We start from the raw sequence: 18,531 nt of genomic DNA, 5'->3' as shown, positions 1-18,531 counted from the left end.
AAAGAAAAGAAAAAAGACAAATTATGGAACATTTCTTTTTGCAGTCTCACTTTAAGCAAATCCATATGGCATCTGTGTGCAAATGTCAATATTTAACCAAAATTTTGTGATTGTGCAAGTCAAAGACTTAACATGCACAAAACAAACAGTGATTTCAGGTGTGTTTGTGAATTAGCTTCTGACATTTTACAGCCAGTTGGAACAAGAAAAATACAGCAGTTCTCACTCTTCAAGAGATGTATTCATCACCAATGAGTTAACATAACCAAGTGGTTTACAGAGGAATTTAAAGCAAACGTCTTGTTTTAAATACTCTCCTTTCCCAACTTAATGTGCAAAGACTATAAACAGAGACAGCATAAGGAGGAGACAGATCTCTTGTTTAAAAACACAACACTCAATATGGCGACTGTATGAATGAAAGTCTTGCTAGCTAATCGCCTTTTCTGACAGATTTTAAGTGCTTATCCACCATCAGGTGGAACGGTTCTCAAGGTGAGGAACGGTTCCAGTAGCATTTCCACTTGAGCGCTGTTCGGCACAGTACGATAACCGTTCTAGGCCCGGATTTCTCTGCATGGTTAGCTAAATGTGCTTAACCGTGCTCAATAGTGCTGGAGGAATGCCTTTAGAACATGGCGACCCACAATTGGTCACTTATCAATTTCCGAGGTAACTCAGTTGTTTCTAGATATCTGGAGAAGATCACTAATATTTGGGTGAAGTTAATATAAGTTAATATAAATTAGTGTGTGCTAGCATACCTTCATGATTTTACAATGATGGTTTAACTAATATAGTAGCCTATATTATTTTTCCACATGTCTTTTTTATCAGGAAGGTAGATTATGCTAGATAGCTCATTAAAATTCATAAATCAATATATTACTCATATCATATTACATCAGTAAATGTTGTTTTTAGCTAGTCTGGGAACTTTTACCTCTCTGTGTGTTTGTGTCCGGTGGCCATGTTGTTGATGTGGGGGTGGGGGGTGGGGGGTGCATCTGTCTAAATCTGCCCCTGCCGGTTGCATACTGCTCTGAGTGTATCCATGAGTGTGAACACTGTAGTGCATGTCACCAAATTCACTCTGTAGTGCACAAACCATGTAGGCAAATTTTTGTAGTTTAATAATCACATATGACCATATTGATTTTTATGTTATTTTAATTAACTGTGCAGCCCTGAAGAATTGTGAAATTAGTCTAATGATGTGCCCTTTTAGAAAATCAAGTAGCCAAATAAAAAGCACAATAAAATCATTGTGATATTGTTTAATTTTATTAAATCATTGATATATCTTAACCCTTTTACAGCCCTACACAACAGTTCATACTTGTCTTTGCTGGTTCCTTGCGTTTGCTTTGTATTAGAAATAAATCAATCTTATTGATCAGAAACTTCATGCCTCCCTCACCTCACACATGCTGCCTGCTTGAGGAGCAAGTGAGACACAAAAGCATGTTATCTTATATCTCACTCTGAAGATTTTAAATTTTAACAGGGACATTTCAAAAAGTGCAAAATATATATAATATAGTAGCTTAGTCAATGTTACTCTTGACAAGCTCAGATTTATGAAACATGCACAATAAACGGAGACTAACGGAGAGCTTGAAATTATACCATGCACATTTTCATTCATAAAGTTTATACTTTAGTCATAACAGCTTCACAGACTCACTATTGCATTGACATTTTAGATTTTTTTATTTAAAATATCGCACTTTCCCTGCGCTCATTGGATGATCAGTTTAACAAATATTTTGAAGTCATTATTCATGCCTTTCCGAATAAGGTATTCGGCTTCCGGCACATAGTGGTTTAATTCCAACCTTTATCCTACATGGCATATTTTCCATTTTCAATATAATTCCAGAATGTTCCTGATTATAACAGCCCCAAATTGAACATGAATGCAATAATGATGTTATACAAAACATGTGCATCTGTCTAAGCAGTTCAATCTGAAAACAAAGCAGGGCAGGCAAAAAGAACAATTAAATCTCTTGTGTTTTCAAATCTACCTCCTCCTACTCTAAATTCTTGGGAAAAGTAAAATAACAAACCACACAGTCCTGTGGTTAACATGTAGCCCTGTGTCTCTTTTATAGAACATTTTCTGGCACATTTTTTCATCACAATCTGTGGTTTGGAAGGATTTGTACTCTAAAGCGGTATTTACACTAAGATTTCACAGTTCACTCCATATTCAAGCCAGTTTTGGATGGCAACAGAGAAAGACTACGACCGCCTGTGATGCGTTCTTGTCACCGCTTTAGAAAAGCTTTTTAAGAGTTTAAGCACGTTTGTTGTTCTTAAAGGGTTAGTTCACACAAAAATGACAAGTCTGTCACCTTGATGATGTTCCACACCTATATGACTTTCTTTCAAGGAACACAAAAAGTTACGTAGCTGAATGTCTAGGTTTTTATTTTTCATTCAATAAAAGTGAATGGTGACCACAGTTGTCCCGGGTTCCTATCCACTGTTAGTTGAGAGATTCTGCTAAATATCTGCTTTTGAATTCTATGGAACAACATGAGGATGAGTGCATGACAGAATTTTAATTTTGGGGTGAATTATCCCTTTTAGCAAAACCGAGGGAGGGAGGGGGAGAGAGAGAGAGAGAGAGAGAGCGAGAGACAGACAGAAAGAAAAAGAAAGAAAGAAAGAAAGAAAAGCTTTCAATTTAACCTTCCTGTGACCCATACAGCACCGCACTGGCTGTAGCCGCTACTGTATGGCACAGAGTTCCCTCCAGAGGCTAGAGCAATCAGGACGATTCGGTGGAAGCCAGCAAACATCTGCCAGGCACATTTCTAAACGTTTTGGCCAAAAAAACAGCACTGTAATATACATTCTATACATATGGAGTGCCGGTTCACATGGATACACTGAGCACACAAAAGACAACAAACCGAGCATACTGATGGTTTTCAGGAAGGACAGTTCTGGATTAAAGCAGGGAAAACACAGGAAGCATCTCATGGGGACATTAAATACAGCTTGTTCTAGGTGCTCAGCGCTCTTTATGGGAAATTTTTTTTTTTTTTTTTACTGTAAAGGGAAGTAAAGACCATAAATGGTTTATGTGAGACTAAGGCTATTCACTCTGTCCCATGTAACTTTTAATGTCTACAGTGTTAGAAATTAACCAGGTGTTAAGGGCAAACAATGCCACCAAAAGTGACAAAAATGTCCTAAATATTTTAATCATGTGGGCAAAATATGGCCTGTAGTGAATTCCTCTGTTATTTATCTGTGATCTAACATTTGATATATATTCCATAATATTGGAGTGACCTGTAGCTGTAAGATATTTGTATTCTCTGTTTTAGCTAGGTGTTGTTGAGTGACAAACATGAAGTTGTATTTTTATGAAAACTAAGTTAAATTAAATTAAAATCAGCTCTAAAACAATGAATGTAAAAAAAAAAATAATAATAAAAAAAAATAATTCACTTAAAAGGGTTCAAATGTATCATGGCAGAGTGTTTTTTATGTTATGATATCTTGTGCATTATTTACAGACAGGTTTGTACTTGATTTTATAGGTAGCAATCTTAATTGTTATGACTGAGAATTTATTTTAATTGATTAAAGTATTTAACATAAATGGATGCCACAGTTTTTATATGGTTAAAAAAACAAAAACCTTGATAAAAGGACAAAAAAAAAAAAAAAAAGAAAAGAAAAGAAAGGAAAAAGCCCTTGAAAATCAACTCTAGGGGGGCAAATATTGTCCCTTAATAAAAAGGTTTCTTTTTGACGCTGGTTTACTGACCAGTAGATTCACACATTTGGTATTTGGGGCCACATATCAGCAGTTAAAAATTTAGATAAACCAGATGGTCTCTCAGAGAGTTTTTTTTTTTTTTTTTTTTTTTTTTTGCATTTGTATATTTATAATGGTCTAAAACACTTACCAGTGATTGTCTATATTGGGATTGTAACTGAACGCAGCAGTGATGGAAATGTGCTAGAAAACCACACAAACATACGCTGCCATGCCAAACCAAGTTCGTCAGGGAGTTCAGGGCTAAATCAATGCATACTTCTCTCTTAATCAAATTCATTCCAGCAATACAAAGTTTAATTGGTTTTCTTTTCTCTGATGACTGAGTACAGAGATGAACCAACTAATATCTAGTATTGTTTTTTAATAGGATTCTTTAAAAAGGGTAATATTCTTTTTTGGAATGATGCTCAAATTAAATGATATATAAAACAGAGATTACTTTGTATAATGGCCTTAAAATGAATAAATCATTCCATTGAAATTAGTTTTGCTCGGGACACATGAAATTGTTTTTTGCCCATGGACTTAACAAAGAGTGAATGAGCCTTGACCATTATTTTCATAAAAGCAATAAAGGCCTATAATTACAAAAATGCCAATAAGAATTTATCTTTCAAAAATCTATAAAGCTATTATGGGCTTAATTAAAAAGATCTGTTATTTTTGCACAAGAGTCTGTGAAACTTAATCATGTTTATTTTTGCACAAAGTCGTGAACAAAAACATTAACTTTGAAATATTAATCCAATCTCCCTTATTGATAAAAATTCAAGAGAGAACACAAAGCCATGGCTCATACATACATGCATCATTACACTCTGCAGCAATTACACAGGTTCATTACCTTCCCAAGAGCATCAACAGAGAAAGAAGGAGAGTGAGAGACGGAGAAAGAAGATAATTGCATCTTATGACACCTAGAGGTGCCTGTGGGCTGAAGGTACCAAATGGTTGTTGTTTTTTTATATTTCAAATCCTTCCAATTCAACAAATCCCTGAAATATGATGTTTATTCTTTGCACTTCTGTGTACCTGGCAGCCACTTATTCCTCACCAACTTATCAACGACTTATTAAGGGTAAAAATAAATGTCAGGGGGGGGCATGGAATGTCAGAGAAATATGTGGCTCTTTTCAGTTCCCCTTCATCATGGCCAAATATTTTGATCCACAACTTATTTGAGCCCGCGATATTAAGCAATTTTCCTAGGCCTTTAACAGGATTTGATTCCCTAAAGTCAATCCTCCAAGAAATGGCCATTTCTTTACATTACCAACTCAGGTATGACGCTCCCACAGCATCCCGTCCCTCCCCCTCAGCCTGCCGGGGATAAATAATAAACGAAAGTGGTATTTGAGTCTTCAAATCATCCGATGGGTCAGCAGCCCTTCCTCTGCCTGAACTTTGAGAGATGTGTAGTGCAGCCTTCCCATGCTAAAGGTTAGCCACCTGGACAGGCTCCCTGGTTTACACCTGCAAGCATGGGTAGTTTATAAGCATCTTCCCGGCATGTCATTGAGAGACTTTTCATGGTTTAAATCCTTTTTTTCCTTCTCTTCAGTGTGAAGGGCCAAGCTGAGAGACTGAGAACAAACGTTAAAAGTTAGCAGGCTCCCTAAGTATATATCTGCAGCTAAGCTGGCATTTTGTATTGATTTTTCTTAAAGCCATATAATTTTGAAAGCTTGTAACAGAAGATGAGGTAAATATCATTTTATTTTCTCAGATGGTCTTAAATTGGATTGGGGTGAGAGGCGGGACAAAAAGTAGTCACAAGCAAATGTAGACCAAAAGCAGCAATTTTATATAATTGTTTTCAGACCTAATTAGAACAGATCACTTTTCCTATAAAATTATCTTCTGAGGAAAAAATAGAAAGGGAAGGTCCATTTGGCTTATTAAGAACCATGAAAACAGAACAAAAAGAGACAATTACTCCTCTTATGTGAAATAAGGCAATATACTCACACAAGTTTCAAAGCACTCTTCATTTGATCATCTAAGAATTCAGAAACGCAGGTATGACGGCAAAGCTTGATGTCATACTGCTGCTTCCAAAGGTCCATAATTAAACAGTGAATGTCTTGTGAAGTGCAGCAATTTATATTCGAGACTTAAAAAAAAAAGAAAGAAAAAAGAATGCTCAACATAAGTTTTAAAACCAATTGCTCTCTCTTCTTTTTTATTTAGAAAACAACTCATTTATTAATATAGGAATATTTTATCTAAAAATGTAAGTTTTAATATAATTTACTCACCTTTAGGGGTGGGTGATATGACCAAAATTTCATATCACAATGTGAGTAATTTTATATCATGATAACAATATACAGTACTGTGCAAAAGTCTTAGGCACATAAGATGTTTCACAAAAATGTCTGTTTTAAGACTGATATTGATATCTTCAGCTTTATTGTTTCAACAGGAAATATAAATTTTAGACACCCAAACATTCATTTTGCAAATAGAAAAGATTAGAATAGAAGAACAGGGAGCCCTGCAACAGATGGCATGGCCCCACAGAGACCCCCACTGAACATCGAGTCAGTCTGGGATTACATGAAGAGACAGAAGCAATTGAGATGACCTAATTCTCCAAGAAGCTTGGAACATCCTATCTGCCAACAACCAAGAAAAACTGTGTCCAGGTGTACCTAGGAGAATTGGTGCTGTTTTGAAGGCAAATGTGGTCACACCAAATATTGATTTAGCTTTTTTAATGTTTATTGGACTTTGTATGACGTTAATTGATAAACTATTTATAGCATTTTTTTTATTATTATTTTTAAGAAATCCTCTATATGCAACATGTTTCACAAGTGCCTAAAACTTTTGCACAGAACTGTATATGATGATACAGAACTTTTGGGGGAGAAATAAATAAAAATTGGCTAACATTTTAATTAAATAACCATACTGTAATGCCTTAATTGGCATAATCAAATCAGTGAACCCCTTAAAGGGGGGCGCTATATTGCAGAAAAAGGTTAAGCTTAAAACATTAAAGTCTCCGTATACATAAGATATGAGGTATCATTTGAAAGCTTAGAATCTGAACTTTTCAGAGATAACCACCACTTCTGCACTTATGTTACTTAAAATAACAAAATAAGGCCTCAAAACATTCACATTGAAAATTAGCTTCCCGAAAAGGTAATGGGGTAGAAGTATTTATACAAAAATAAAAGTCCTTCACGTTGTCCTTAAAACTTCACATAGCACATACATGGACAAGTGACATATCAAATTAAAGCTCTCACTCTCATGAATGTGACTGTACAGTTAATTTTGTTGCCACTGCTCCAATAACTGCTGCTGTAAGCCCCAAACAGCTTTAAAAACTTTATATCTGCTTTTACCTTAGGAAGTTCTCTAAAAAATGAACCATTTTTTATTTGTCTGTGAGCTTGCTTGGCTGAATAATCCAATGTTATATCTTAGATGTCCAGAACAATATATGCCATCCAGAAGAAAAAGCATGCAAAACAAATCATCAGAAAATATGTTCATAAGATATCATAAGATTATAAACACATACAATATTATTTATGAATAATTTGAGTCTTTTTATTATTATTATTTGGGTGGTTCTCTGAAAAATGAGACCAATTTTTTGCAATTTGTTCAAAGTATGTGTGAATGGTGAGCTTTTAAAAATGAGTGTAAAAATTGCAGGTGGAAGCCCAAAAACGCACCAGAGTTTAAGGGATTAAATACTTCCAAATAGTTTCTCTTATATAATTTACTCTTTATTAGGAATGTGACAAAGTAAAAAAAAAAAAAAAATTCAGCTTGCTTTTAAAGGGGTCATGAATTGGTAAATCAAACTTACCATGATATCTTGACATATAAGAGTTCATAGCACTATAAAAACATACAGTAAATTTCAGAACCGAAAACTTCTTCGTTAGTCTAAAAAAAGGTTTTATTGAAACCAAGGTGTCAAAATGGTTTGTTCTCCATTTCCTCCTCACTAATACGTCATAGTGAGGTATTACATCAGCACAGGCCAGCCTCTGCATAAACAGATCAATGCCTACTTTATCGTCGACACTGCTTAGGCCCGCCCACAGGTCTTGCGGTTAGAGTAGAGCGGTGAGATTATTTTTGGAGCAACAGGAGGTGTCACGATGGCCACGAAGATGTCAAAATGTTGTGCAGTGCCGGGTTGTGGGAAACTAGATCTCTTGCATTTGCTTCGCAAGGATCCCAACATTAAGAAAGATTGGCTGACGTTTATTTTTAATGAAGTCCTGGATCACGTCGGTAAGAACGTGTTTGTTTGCTCGCTTCATTTTGCCAATGATTCTTTCACAAACAAGACACAGTTTGAAGCAGGCTTTGCAGAGAGACTTAAATTAAAAGTTGATGCAGTGCCAACTATATTGGACCCGACAATGATGTCACAACAAACAAGTGTGATTATCCATGTTAATTGTTTTGCTTCGTATGTTACAGACTGTTAGATGTGTACTGAGCATTTGATTTGATCCTAGTGATTTTAGATGCTTGTGTATTAGTTTTAATGCACAGGGATCTCTAAGCAGCATATATTTTTTTTTGTTCTGTTGGCATGATGGCACAATTGCCACAGATGCACCTAAAGAGTATTGATATCAAAATATTTAGACAATCTCTTTCCTTTTTAATGAAAACATGACTCATTGTAATGAACAACATATGCGTTTGTCACTAAACTGAATATATGATGAAAGATGATTATATGACGAACGACAGTGCGACAAACACCGGTGAATGTATCCTGTATATGTTTTCATTTTGCACGGTAAGTGTATCCTTTCACAGTTATAAATGTGATGGCACCATGTATTTACACTTTATTTGGTACTGTCATGCGTTACTCAGCACTTGTAAAACACGGAAATGTTTCACCGTTGGAAAATGCCCCAACTATGTAACAAGATACACACCGTTGTGTCGTGTCTTGGTTCAAACAAATAGACAAGTAAATTACAGTGATTACTTACCATGCTGTCACAGACTGCAGTATCTGTGGTGTTTGTGGAGGTGGTTGATTTTCTTCAAATTTGGGATCAGACTCTGGCTCAAACATGTATGGATGAATTCCTCCGGTTGTCATTTTTTTAACCATCCGAAGTTTTCAAAACAACCCCACAGGCACGTAATGGCGGGGGCGTTTACACTTATCCACATGCAAAGATGTTACCCAATCACAGCAGTGGGCGTTTACACTGAAGTCTTCAAAAACACACGCCCCCCCAAAAATGGAGCGTTTGAATCAGAGGCACAAAAACTGGATAGAAAATGACCAAATATTCCTAAATTATGACTACTTTAATTAAAAAAATAAAAAATTAAAAAAATCACTAACATTATAAGTGGACCTCAAGGAACATTATAAAATAAAATACAAATCCAATTCATGACACCTTTAAAACATTCTTACCATAATGCAAAATTTCATATTATGCCACATTTCAGTCTATGTTGTTGATCAGTATTATTATTACTATTATAAACTTTCCTCAAAAAACTCAAGATGCTCCCAAAACAATGCAACAAAGAAAATAATAAGTATATAAGTAAATAAAAAATCCAACGAAAATGAACACTTCTTGCACAAAATATCCAAAATAAATATTGAATGAATAAATACTTTTTGCAACAAATAATAATAATAATAATATGACCAAATTAATGTGGAGCGCATCTTTTGGCTTTTTAATAATATTATTTTCTGTGCTTCATTTTGAGTAGGTAAAACAAATTGCTTGTATTATCATCATTTATTATCATCAAGCAACACAGTTTGCAGATTACATTTTTCTGCTGTGTTGGCTTTGTGAATCTACACTCAGATGTCGCACCAACAAGCTCCTATTTATTTTCTTGACCTGTTTGGGAGGATTTTTCCTGGGTCAAAAATGATCGAGTAGGCTAAATGATCCCACTCTGCACTCTCCTGTAAATATTAGGGATGGGCACTACGACTAATTTGACTGTCGTTTAAACGGAAGTTTTATAACCGACTAGTCGACTAGTCTAAAGAGAAACCAACCTTCAAAAAACAATAAAAAAAAAAGTGTGTTTATGCGACCCATCTAAAATACTTAATCTATTCCAAATCCGATGCTAAATTCCACTGAAAGGGGCATTTATCTGCGACGTGCTTGCCTTGAATTATGATCATTGTACATTAAATACAGAATATAACATGCATTCACTGAATCAACGTTAGCAAATATTTATTAGACATATTTACTGAAAACAATTGAATGAATAGTGCAGGATCAATGGAACAACCATTAAAAGCCTGTTCTAAACGGAAATCACCAAGTAAAAGTTACTTAACATATTAAAACACTCAGGACATTGTTGAAAATAATTAACAGGTAGACTAAGCCAAATCTATGAGAGAAAACAAATGCGCTGAAAGGTTGTGCCTATTTCACGACGTGCAGTCGTGCATTAACTATTGATCTAATATGACAGCTGTTCATTAAAGAACGTTAACCAATAACAGTTACGATGTAAAAAAAAAAAAAAAAAAAAAAAAAAAAAAATGTACAATAAACCTAAGGTATTCTAAACATGACTTGTACACAGAATAAAATATAGTTTAACCCATTCAGCAGTCGGCACCTTGTTGAAAATAGCCTTCTTAATCAGCAGATTAAAAACATGACATACCTAGCCTAAAACAGTTATTTTCTAAGCTACTTACTCAAAAGCAGAATTTTTTGGATGAGCAAAATTAACCCGTCGACATGGTCCGGTGAAAGGCGGGACTTGAGTCACCTGAGGCAGCTATCCTGCGCTTGAAAAAGCCTGCTCAGCGTCAAAATAACGTACAAGCATGCACAGATGTAAAGAAGACTCAAATGTGAAAACATCCATAGAGACTTTCAAACGATTGGAAAGCCGATTCCCGCACCACCGAAGTGATTTCATAACTACTTTGCTGAGTTTTCTTGTCTACCGAGAGGACATTTTCCTGCGCGGCGCGAGTGAGAGAGGGAAGAAGCACGCGCAGCCTGAGGTGAAATTAAACTCTGTATCTGCTCCAGATGTACTCTTTTTTTAAATAATATTTGTATTATTAATTCTATTTAAAATATGTAACATTAATATGACAGTAATTAAAGTGCAGCCTCTGTAAAAATATAAAGCCAAACGTAAATGTGTAAAAATTATGATCAGTTTTAACTGATGTTTTTCAGTTATAATATTTCAGGGGGGAAATATTAACCGACTAGTGATTCCAGTGTCGACGAGCAGCATCAGAACCGTTTAGTCGACTAGTCTCGCACATCCCTAGTAAATATCAGGAAGTCTGCTGGACATGTGCGCACTTGCAGGCTCAAGAGATAGCACACACGACACTCACATGAAACACAGATGTGCGTGTAATATCCGAAGCATATTAAGCGCTTATGAAGCGCCGAACACAAGATGTATGACACTGACTTTGCTCGTGTGCGGCCGGCAAATTTTTTTTAAAGCCATAAAAACCCTGTCCATGTTTCTTTAATTCTCTCAGTCTGCCATGAAGCCCTGCCCACAGATAGATAAGCCTACGGTATAGAAAAGTCTCTACTGATTGACAGTATATCGTCGCAAGATATATTGTCATATCGCCCAGCCCTACTCCTCTTATATCATTCGAAACCTCTATGCTGTTTAATTATCATTATTTATTTTTTTTTTTTATCTTTACGTAGAAACAGCCATACAATGAGATGGTTAACATGGACTGCTTTGAATGTGCTTTTATGGTGTATTACAGCCCCTGGTCACTATGAACTATCGCTGTATGGCAACGGCTGTGTAGCAATTACAAAAAATAATAATAATTGGTGTTACACAGAACAAAAGAAAAAAACAGCATACAGGCTTGGAACAACATGACTGTAAGTAAATAATGTCATTTGCATTATTGGGTGAACTATTCCTTTAATAATTAGATTTTCTGTAGTATGAGGTTCTCAGACAAAAGGCCAAAAGGGGACTCTTAAAAGCATTGTTTCAGCACTACAGCACTCGTTTACACTGATGACGTAGTGTGTCAGGCTGTTTTTCACTTCAGACTTTACAGCCCATGTTATTTTGGGAAATGCTTATTAGCTAAGGTCAACTAATTATTTGGACACTTAATGAAGGTCACTATTGTAGTCACTCACCCCACAGAGCTCTATATGTGATTGGGTTAAGCACCCTTCTTCGACCTGTTTCATCATTTGTCTTAGACTGTAGTGGACTGAGGAAATTACAGTCTGACAGTAGAACAATGGCCTTGTTTTTATCCTTTATGCAACCATAGGGCAATTACTTAAATTTTCATTGTACAAGGCTCCAGACAAAACCCTTCAAGGACAAAAACAATTGCAAATATGGCCTCTTCATTGAGATAATATTGAGTACAGCACATACAAAGAGGAAGGATGTTCTTGAGTGGAATATTTCCTTCAACTAAGACAAACAATTAATATTACAGAGAAAAAATATTTATGGTTCAATTTAACCATTTCTCATGGCAAGGTATGAAAGTCCATCTCTCTACATAGAACCACATTGTTATATATAGACTCTCTAAAACTGTCTATAGTGTTTCCAAATTACAACACTTCGTATATGTTCAGCACAGCCAATCTGCAGTCCACAAGTCTGAGACCACATTGAAAATCAGGGATTGGAAATATTATTTAAACCTGGGAATAAACACAAAGATTAAATATTTTGAAAATACAAACCAAAAAAATTTTATGACGTAAAATGAAGAAATATCTTAGACTCTGCCCTATATCGATGTTACTAATCAAATAAGCAAATTTGACGACACTGACAATGTTAACTCCTCTGTATGAAAGGTCAGATTTTCTTGCTTCCATTGGGAGTTCCAAGAACACGAGATGCTCTTTGGAACATTCTCAAATCATGCTGGATAACATGGATCATCAGGTTTCTCAAAAACTTGTGGAGCCAATATCAGTTTGAGAGCATGCTGTCGTGAAAGCAAAAGGGCAACATACTAAGAAATCCACAAATTCATGTTACTTTTTCATATGAACTTTTCACTCAAATTGTTATTCTGATAATATAATTTGTTATGGACAAATTAGATTAGAAAAATGCTAAATGGAATCATTTTCACCAGTGGTCACAGACCTCTGGAACCTACTCTATGTAGAGCCTCTATAACTATATTACGACACTCAGGGAATAGCAATCATTTCAGATGGGGGACAGAATGTTTTGCATATGAACAGAAAAATTTGACCACATAACCAAGTTTTCTGTTGTGTCTTGTCTTTGACGTAATTGCATTTAGCATTATTGTACTTGTATGCACTCGTTTTAGTTCAACGGCCAGTTTGGACAAAACGCCACCTCATGCAGCCAGAATTTGTTATATAGATATATTTTTATGTTAATAAATTCCAGAATCAACTTCATTCTGCTTTAATAACCAATACTGGGGTAAAACAAAAGGGAGCACATGGAATTTAATAATTTAATTTACCATAAGGCTTTACATATAGCCATAAGGATTACATAAATGCTATCCTATGCAAAAAAGGGTAATGTGTAATTTTTACATTGAGAATTCTACCTTAATAACCTAAAATAATAATAATAATAATAATACTTTGCTGATTTGTTTGTGTAACCTAAAGTAATCAGATTGATTTGGTCTTATTAAATGGTATTTTTCATTTGATAATAATAATAATAATAATAATAATAATAATAATAATAAATAAAAAAGCAAAAGTTAATAAAAAAATGCACATTTTAAATTTTTTACCAAACAAGCTAGCCAACAAATTATTTGTAAATATATTATATACTGTGATGAGGAGGAGGGCGTGGCCGGGCCGTGAGGCTGCATGGCTGGTGCTGAATCAGCTGATCAGCAGGAGAGCAAGATAAAGGGGAGCCGGAGACGCCAGTTCGAGAGAGAGAGATGCACGCGGCCACGTTGTGCGTGTCTGTTTGTCTTAAGGTTTAGTTTTGCATTAAATTTATGTCGACTGTTCAGCCAGTTCCCGCCTCCTCCTTGCCCATCCTTATACTGTTACGTATACGAAATTGGTAAATATGGAATATTACTTAAACAACAATACTGCCCTTCAAAGTCAAACTGCAGTAACTACACATTATTTTATCAAAATTTAGTTATGACCGGAATCGTGTCTCTGTGACGGGTGTATTTCACTCAACTATGTTCATTTTCAAAGAGTGTGAAAATGTAATAATCCACATTTGGCTGGACAATCAAAAAACCTTGAAGCCATTTTTCTCAGTTTCACTGTTGGTGTAGGTCTAGTTACTGCATTTTTTACTGCAGAATTTTGAAAACAAGAAGAGCTCACTCTTGGCTGGATATCTTATAAGAACATTAACATTAATACATAAACTATATGGCCAATTTTACATAACTACTCTGTAACCAAATTAATGTATTAAATATACAATGATTATTTAGTGGAAACTGAATTGAGAAAATCTATTTTTTTTTATTTTTTTTTACCCCTAATAGTTTAACTTGTACACTTCCATGTCGTCATTATTGACGTGAACAACTCACACAGTCAAGTAGATAGACCAGTGGATTTTAACATCTGCATTTACACATTTTCTGTATAAAATGCACAACGTCAACACATTGGCCAGGCGAAAAAGTGCGGGGGATGGACTTTGGATTTATTGAAAGTGAGGGGGACACGTCCCCTGTGTATTCTGCGCCCCTGACTACACTCATTATACAGTAGTTTCAGCACAGCCAATCTGCGAAATACCTCTGGAACTAGTTTTGGACTGAAACTTCTCACTCACTGATAATGTCAGCGCACATTGAGGGTTTTGGAGAATATCTTACTTTCCTGAAACACTCAACGGAGGATAAGTTGTTCTGGTATGGCAGATGCATTGAACTGGATGGGGTGGGCGTCTCACACTAGCCTGTGCCTCTTTCCTTGCCCGGGCTCTCTAAGTTGCATGGAAAACCTGGTTTATATTCCCACAGATGTCTAACAAGCTGTGGATATGGTACAGGATTATAGACAGGGCCAGATCAATAGGCTGCTGTCTCTGAGGCATCAATATAGATTATGAATCACAGCTAGGAAGTGGTGGGTGATGGCTGTTGCTGGCAGCTCTGAGATCTGTGTGTGTGTCAGTGAGCGAGAGTGAGTGAGTGATTTAGTCTGCTTTAATAGACTCTTTGTTTGGGCAAATACACCAGGCAGTGATCACCACCATCTGCCAGCTTTTTGCATAATGACACCAACATGCACTGATTCTTAATGATAGAAAGAAGACCCGGGGCCAGGACAAATGCAATAGTCAATTATACTTCCTCCCCTCTCTCTCTATTCCTTCTTCCTTTCTCTAGCTTTATTTCTACTTCAACTGTCGCTCTGTTATTATAACATTCATGAGTCTCACAAGGACTTGTGTACAACTCAAAACAGACTTCCCCGAATCAATGGCAAACCTAAAGGTCCGTTTTTGACATCAGCCGTGTTAAATAGTATGAAATCTCAATCGAGGGTATGAGCATCGCACTTTACCCAAAATCCATAACCTTGATGAGTTCGCTCTGAGTGGGAGCTTTACATATCCAACATATTGAAGGCTCCTGATCTGCTTTCCATTAATATTGGCATGTGTGTCTACATCCCAAAGAGCCATCTATCACAACAGGAGAGCACGGGATTACTTAAACACAAACTAAACATGACATCTTTTTCACCCAGAACAGCCTAGAACCAGCTAGCGGCATAGTGCCCCTTGGCTTGTTATCTCAAAGACTGCTATTGAATACCTGTCAAAGGTTATGGCGACAGAGGTTGCCCTGCCATACGAAAATGGTGCAAATAACAGGGACCAGCCCAGGTAAAAAAAAAAAAAAAAAAAAAACTGTTGTGGGCCTAGCCTGTGTGTACACATGGTACAATGAATACTTATAAATATGACCAATTAAACAGGCAGAGTGGGTCACAATATTATGAAAATCAATTAAATCAACTGAAAGACTGATTATCTGAATCTCGCTGATGTAAATGATGTGAACAATTAAAATCAAAGGACAAAAAAAACTTCTAATAAGAAAACACCTGTTGTGACAGCTTTGTCCTCAACCAAGAGGTTATCTAGAAGGAAGTTTGTTTGTGGTGCCTGGGTAGCTCAGCATGTAAAGACGCTGACTACCACACCTGGAGTCACAAGTTCGAATCCAGGACGTGCTGAGTGCCTCCAGTCAGGCTTCCTAAGCAACCAATTGGCCCGGTTGCTAGGGTGGGTAGAGTCACATTGGTTTAACCTCCTCGTGGTTGCTATAATGTGGTTCTCGCTCTCGGTGGGGTGCGGGGTGAGTTGTGCGTGTATGCCGCGGTGAATAGCATGAAGCCTCCACATGCGCTAGGTCTCGATTATCCCAAAAAAATGTATTTTTTAAATCAAAATAATGCTAAATAAAATGTTATGGTTGGTAGAACTGTTACATTTTCTCAATTCACCCACCATTGCCAGGTGTGGCAAAGTTAATTTTGGACTTATAAATGAATGAAAAGTCAACTCTTTGTTTAAACCAGGGGTTCTCAACAGGGGCGGTACCCCCCCGCCAGTGGGCACTGAAAGGATGCTAGGATGCAAGGGGGCGCTGAGAGCAAAATAGCAGAGAGGGGGGTTAGGTTACAAATGGGGGGCGTTTATCAGTCATGTTAATCGAATCTATCGTCAAGTTCCTGTTTGCATAAAATGTTTATCTAGACTCCATTATATGGGTTGGTATGTATATGTACCGCAGTTCCTCTGATTCTGAAGTCTAGCGACACATCTGAAGTATCTGGTTTAGCAGCGTCAAATAGACAGGCGAAGTCACAACCTCCGCTAATGCACCTGTATTGCTCTGTAGGTGGATACGGCTCCATGGACAGAGCAGCACGAGTGCAAAGCAGGTGCATTTTTACTCACAGACCAGTCTCGAGCTCTTAAACGTGCACCTCTGATCATCGCAGCACTGCGAGAACCAGTGAGAAGCACGGCACAAGACGCGGAAACCATTTGAATTCGGCACAGAATTCTACATCACCACCCTTGAATTTACTATAGAAGCATTAACTGTAATTTAGGCAGAAATAGATTCATAATACATATTATCATATCACAACTTCAGCTCTAGGGGGAGTGAGGGAATATAATAAATTTTTGTTACAACTTTTAAAAGTTTATATTTTGCATTTATTGTTTTTACATGTGTTTAGAGTAGGGCTTCTGTATGTAATTACAAAAATGCCATAATTTGTTTTATAGAAATCATGTTACATCTAACCACAGTAGTGAAGATGATACATGCTTTCATGTGCTTACTATGGTCTTGTTACCAATACCACTGTTAAAACTATAAAAATAAATTTTCATAAGGGCAAATGCAAAATACACCATTTTTTTAGATGAAATAAAAATGCGTAAATCCTTTAAAAAAAAGAAAGAAAGAAATAGGCTAAAATATTTGTTTGAGTAAGAAAATAACTGATTTTGTTTGCCTTCAGAAATTCCAAGAGATGACTCATTTGAATCAATAAGAACCTGATGAAAGAAGTTCCAACTCAGTCACACTGTTAGAATCATTTAGTCACATAAATTATATTCTAACTTTTAACTTTTTATAGATGTTATAGATAACCTTACTGTTGTTGATACCAGTAAATTTACATCTACATCCAACTCAAAATCAATGCTGTAATGTAAAATGAGCATTTCATTGGGACAAAATATGCAATATTCTTTTCACTTTTTTTTGAAATATAATAACAATACCACTTTTATTATTAGTTTCTGTATTCACATTTTAATTTTATAGGTTGCATATATAGCCCTCCATCTGCTTAAATGTAAGAAACGCAAGGTTTGGGGTAAGGGAATGAAGTAGGGGGGCGTTCATAAAAAAAAGGTTGAGAACCACTGGTTTCAACAAACATCTGCGTTAATGCAGAAGGTTTCAGATTAAAATGTTTAATGACAATAGAAACTGTGGCTTTAAAACATATCACATTGCATTTGACATGAATTGTGCCTGTCCTCTGATAGATATGGACTGAAAGCCATAATACCAAAAGAGACCGGCAAGTAATTGGAAAGAGTCTTTCTCAGAATGGCTTATCGTGACTTCTATTGCTTTTAATTCCTGTACATTATAGGATGAAAATGGCTGAATTTATTGTACCCCTTTACCTCTCTCTTTTCCTTTTCGTTTCATTTTTTTTATTTTTTTCAGAGAGGCTCTGGTGCTGTCAAGGTCGGAAGGAACACAGGACGCTGGAAATGATTAATCTGTCAATCTACATCAAAGCGTCCTGCTGCGTTCCCTCCCAATTTCCTCCCCAGCTCAGCGTGCAGAATGATAGGCTCTGAATTCTATTCTTCCAGCTTCACCGTTCTCACTACAGCAGCCTGTAATGTGATGACAAGCTAAAACGTAGCACATAAAATTACTTGTTGGAGCCTATTTTACATCTCTACCCCAGACTGTGCATCCCTCTCTTATGTCCCTATAGCAGGCTATTTTGTCATAAATACAATGATTACTGTTATTTTCAAACCAGGTTCAAATCAGCCCACCCAAAAAAACCACAATGCCCTCTTTACCTGCCTCCTTGTCACAGAACACTGTGAAACGATAAACAATGCACTAACGTCCAGTCAAAGGGCAAGTATCTCATGAATCAATGCAAAATGCA

General features: G+C 36.3%; 1 long non-coding RNA gene across 1 annotated transcript in view; it reads right to left on the bottom strand.

Annotated features, from left to right (window-relative positions):
* Positions 1–4,469: 4,469 nt before the first annotated feature.
* Positions 4,470–18,531, bottom strand: part of LOC127432100 (uncharacterized) — a 62,667-nt gene continuing 48,605 nt past the window's right edge. Inside the window, exons 2-3 of the long non-coding RNA XR_007895694.1 lie at positions 5,774–5,918; positions 4,470–5,388 (exon numbers count right to left, since the gene is read on the bottom strand). This is a non-coding gene — a long non-coding RNA (uncharacterized LOC127432100). The remainder of the gene's footprint in view (positions 5,389–5,773; positions 5,919–18,531) is intronic.

The sequence above is a fragment of the Myxocyprinus asiaticus genome, chromosome 41 (assembly GCF_019703515.2).
Source record: "Myxocyprinus asiaticus isolate MX2 ecotype Aquarium Trade chromosome 41, UBuf_Myxa_2, whole genome shotgun sequence".
NCBI lineage: Eukaryota > Metazoa > Chordata > Actinopteri > Cypriniformes > Catostomidae > Myxocyprinus > Myxocyprinus asiaticus.
The sequence above is the reverse complement of the archived record's forward strand: the minus strand, read 5'-3'. Positions and strand labels throughout refer to the sequence as shown.